The sequence below is a fragment of the Styela clava genome, chromosome 14, assembly GCF_964204865.1.
Source record: "Styela clava chromosome 14, kaStyClav1.hap1.2, whole genome shotgun sequence".
Taxonomy (NCBI): Eukaryota; Metazoa; Chordata; class Ascidiacea; order Stolidobranchia; family Styelidae; genus Styela; species Styela clava.
Window position 1 is genome coordinate 7,613,303 of NC_135263.1, and position 5,000 is coordinate 7,618,302.

At 54.5% G+C, this 5,000-nt stretch overlaps 1 non-coding gene across 1 annotated transcript; it reads right to left on the minus strand.

Moving 5' to 3' along the window:
• Nucleotides 1–117: 117 nt before the first annotated feature.
• Nucleotides 118–1,927, minus strand: LOC144432256 (small subunit ribosomal RNA). Its single transcript, XR_013480492.1, has one exon. It is a non-coding gene; the product is annotated as a small subunit ribosomal RNA (ribosomal RNA).
• Nucleotides 1,928–5,000: the final 3,073 nt, after the last annotated feature.

The following is a 5,000-nucleotide window of genomic DNA, read 5'->3' on the forward strand; positions in this document are numbered from 1 at the left end:
CTATGCCAACGTGTTACGCGTGTCGCACGGGGCGGAACCCCGATTGACGGCCGCCCTCTCGGCGGCACCCAAAGACAATTCAGTGCGCGGTCGGCCGGGGCCTACCACCACCTTCGGTAATGATCCTTCCGCAGGTTCACCTACGGAAACCTTGTTACGACTTTTACTTCCTCTAAATGATCAAGTTTGATCGTCTTCTCGACACGCCGACGCGGCCGTTGCCAGCCGCGACGGGGCCGATCCAAGGATCTCACTAAACCATTCAATCGGTAGTAGCGACGGGCGGTGTGTACAAAGGGCAGGGACGTAATCAACGCAAGTTGATGACTTGCGCTTACTGGGAATTCCTCGTTCAAGGGAAACAATTGCAAGTCCCTATCCCAATCACGAATGAGGTTCAACGGGTTACCCGGACCTTTCGGCCTAGGTTAGACACTCGCTGCTTCACTCAGTGTAGCGCGCGTGCGGCCCCGGACATCTAAGGGCATCACAGACCTGTTATTGCTCAATCTCGTGTGGCTAAACGCCACTAGTCCCTCTAAGAAGTTAGACGCCGACCGAGAAGGTCGCGTAACTATTTAGCATGCCAGAGTCTCGTTCGTTATCGGAATTAACCAGACAAATCGCTCCACCAACTAAGAACGGCCATGCACCACCACCCACAGAATCAAGAAAGAGCTCTCAATCTGTCAATCCTACCTGTGTCCGGGCCGGGTGAGTTTCCCCGTGTTGAGTCAAATTAAGCCGCAGGCTCCACTCCTGGTGGTGCCCTTCCGTCAATTCCTTTAAGTTTCAGCTTTGCAACCATACTTCCCCCGGAACCCAAAGACTTTGGTTTCCCGGAAGCTGCCGGAAAGGTCGTCATGGTAACGCCTCCCGATCGCTAGTTGGCATCGTTTATAGTCAGAACTAGGACGGTATCTGATCGTCTTCGAACCTCTGACTTTCGCTCTTGATTAAAGAAAACATTCTTGGCGAATGCTTTCGCAGTAGTTCGTCTTCCGCCGATCCAAGAATTTCACCTCTAACGGCAGAGTACGGACGCCCCCGTCTGTCCCTCTTAATCATTACCTCGTGCTCCGAAAACCAACAAAATAGAACCGAGGTCCTATTCCATTATTCCATGCAACACTATGCAGGCGAACAGCCTGCTTTGAACACTCTAATTTTTTCAAAGTAAACTTATCGGCCACCGCCGACACTCAGTCAAGAGCACCGACGGAGAACCGAAGGTGAGGCGAACGCAACCAGTGACACGCCTTGCGACGGACCGGCGGCGCTCGCCCAAAATCCAACTACGAGCTTTTCAACCGCAACAACTTTAGCATACACTGTTGGAGCTGGAATTACCGCGGCTGCTGGCACCAGACTTGCCCTCCAATGGATACTCGTTAAGAGTTTTAGGATGTACTCATTCCAATTACAGGGCCTCGTTAGAGTCCTGTATTGTTATTTTTCGTCACTACCTCCCCGTGTCGGGAATGGGTAATTTGCGCGCCTGCTGCCTTCCTTGGATGTGGTAGCCGTTTCTCAGGCTCCCTCTCCGGAATCGAACCCTGATTCCCCGTTACCCGTTATCACAAAGGTAGGCACGTAGCGTACCTTCGACAGTTGATAGGGCAGACACTTGAATGATACGTCGTCGGTGCAGAGACCGTACGATCCGCGTGGTTATCCAGAGTCATCAAACGTCACAGGACGAACCCGGTCGGTTTTGATCTGATAAAAGCGCGCCTCCCGAAGTCGGCGCTTAATGCATGTATTAGCTCTAGAATTACCACAGTTATCCACTTCGCTTACGAGACCAAATAAACCAAGACTGATTTAATGAGCCATTCGCAGTTTCGCTTTACGAGAACTCGTACTTGCACCTGCATGGCTTAATCTTTGAGACAAGCATATCACTACTGGCAGGATCAACCAGATAGCTGCGACAGCTGCGCTCGGCCCTTGCTGGGCCGCCCGGCGCGTGCTCGTCGCATTCGTTTAAGACCGAGGCGATCGCCTGCGGCCGTACTCAGCTTCGACAGTCGCTGGCCGCGACGTCCACGCTCTCGCCGGCAGTGCCAGGCGGAGCGATTTGCGTTTTTTCTTTGCTCGCCCTCTCTCGGGCTCGATCCATTCAGTTTCGCACAAACAAGAGCTCTGCCGGCCGCCTGCAGCGGTGCCTAAAACCCGGGCATAACAATGCGACCGTTCTGCTAGGCCGACAAGCGCTCAAGCCAGACGCTCGATCGAACGCCCCCTACATATTAGTCGAGACAACGGCTCGCTCATTAGCATCGCGTTTGTACTTTAACTTTTTTTGGCTCGGCTTCTTTCGACGCCGATGCCGGCGACGCAGCACTCTCTCGCCCGCCAGCCACCGAGAAAAGGGTGCGCTCCGACCGGCCCCGCACCGCTCTTTCTTGGCTCATTCGAAATTACTGTCTTTCGCTCTGACATGCCTTACCTAGGGTTAGGTTAGTATGCTTGCACGTTTGTACTTTAACTTTTTTCGGCTCGGCTTCTTTCGACGCCGATGCCGGCGACGCAGCACTCTCTCGCCCGCCAGCCACCGAGAAAAGGGTGCGCTCCGACCGGCCCCGCACCGCTCTTTCTTGGCTCATTCGAAATTACTGTCTTTCGCTCTGACATGTCTTACCTAGGGTTAGGTTAGTATGCTTGCACGTTTGTACTTTAACTTTTTTCGGCTCGGCTTCTTTCGACGCCGATGCCGGCGACGCAGCACTCTCTCGCCCGCCAGCCACCGAGAAAAGGGTGCGCTCCGACCGGCCCCGCACCGCTCTTTCTTGGCTCATTCGAGTTTACTGTCTTTCGCTCTGACATGCCTTACCTAGGGTTAGGTTAGTATGCTTGCACGTTTGTACTTTAACTTTTTTTGGCTCGGCTTCTTTCGACGCCGATGCCGGCGACGCAGCACTCTCTCGCCCGCCAGCCACCGAGAAAAGGGTGCGCTCCGACCGGCCCCGCACCGCTCTTTCTTGGCTCATTCGAAATTACTGTCTTTCGCTCTGACATGCCTTACCTAGGGTTAGGTTAGTATGCTTGCACGTTTGTACTTTAACTTTTTTCGGCTCGGCTTCTTTCGACGCCGATGCCGGCGACGCAGCACTCTCTCGCCCGCCAGCCACCGAGAAAAGGGTGCGCTCCGACCGGCCCCGCACCGCTCTTTCTTGGCTCATTCGAAATTACTGTCTTTCGCTCTGACATGCCTTACCTAGGGTTAGGCTAGTATGCTTGCACGTTTGTACTTTAACTTTTTTCGGCTCGGCTTCTTTCGACGCCGATGCCGGCGACGCAGCACTCTCTCGCCCGCCAGCCACCGGGAAAAGGGTGCGCTCCGACCGGCCCCGCACCGCTCTTTCTTGGCTCATTCGAAATTACTGTCTTTCGCTCTGACATGTCTTACCTAGGGTTAGGTTAGTATGCTTGCACGTTTGTACTTTAACTTTTTTCGGCTCGGCTTCTTTCGACGCCGATGCCGGCGACGCAGCACTCTCTCGCCCGCCAGCCACCGAGAAAAGGGTGCGCTCCGACCGGCCCCGCACCGCTCTTTCTTGGCTCATTCGAGTTTACTGTCTTTCGCTCTGACATGCCTTACCTAGGGTTAGGTTAGTATGCTTGCACGTTTGTACTTTAACTTTTTTTGGCTCGGCTTCTTTCGACGCCGATGCCGGCGACGCAGCACTCTCTCGCCCGCCAGCCACCGAGAAAAGGGTGCGCTCCGACCGGCCCCGCACCGCTCTTTCTTGGCTCATTCGAAATTACTGTCTTTCGCTCTGACATGCCTTACCTAGGGTTAGGTTAGTATGCTTGCACGTTTGTACTTTAACTTTTTTCGGCTCGGCTTCTTTCGACGCCGATGCCGGCGACGCAGCACTCTCTCGCCCGCCAGCCACCGAGAAAAGGGTGCGCTCCGACCGGCCCCGCACCGCTCTTTCTTGGCTCATTCGAAATTACTGTCTTTCGCTCTGACATGCCTTACCTAGGGTTAGGTTAGTATGCTTGCACGTTTGTACTTTAACTTTTTTCGGCTCGGCTTCTTTCGACGCCGATGCCGGCGACGCAGCACTCTCTCGCCCGCCAGCCACCGAGAAAAGGGTGCGCTCCGACCGGCCCCGCACCGCTCTTTCATGGCTCATTCGAGTTTACTGTCTTTCGCTCTGACATGCCTTACCTAGGGTTAGGTTAGTATGCTTGCACGTTTGTACTTTAACTTTTTTTGGCTCGGCTTCTTTCGACGCCGATGCCGGCGACGCAGCACTCTCTCGCCCGCCAGCCACCGAGAAAAGGGTGCGCTCCGACCGGCCCCGCACCGCTCTTTCTTGGCTCATTCGAAATTACTGTCTTTCGCTCTGACATGCCTTACCTAGGGTTAGGTTAGTATGCTTGCACGTTTGTACTTTAACTTTTTTCGGCTCGGCTTCTTTCGACGCCGATGCCGGCGACGCAGCACTCTCTAGCCCGCCAGCCACCGAGAAAAGGGTGCGCTCCGACCGGCCCCGCACCGCTCTTTCTTGGCTCATTCGAAATTACTGTCTTTCGCTCTGACATGCCTTACCTAGGGTTAGGTTAGTATGCTTGCACGTTTGTACTTTAACTTTTTTCGGCTCGGCTTCTTTCGACGCCGATGCCGGCGACGCAGCACTCTCTCGCCCGCCAGCCACCGAGAAAAGGGTGCGCTCCGACCGGCCCCGCACCGCTCTTTCATGGCTCATTCGAGTTTACTGTCTTTCGCTCTGACATGCCTTACCTAGGGTTAGGTTAGTATGCTTGCACGTTTGTACTTTAACTTTTTTTGGCTCGGCTTCTTTCGACGCCGATGCCGGCGACGCAGCACTCTCTCGCCCGCCAGCCACCGAGAAAAGGGTGCGCTCCGACCGGCCCCGCACCGCTCTTTCTTGGCTCATTCGAAATTACTGTCTTTCGCTCTGACATGCCTTACCTAGGGTTAGGTTAGTATGCTTGCACGTTTGTACTTTAACTTTTTTCGGCTC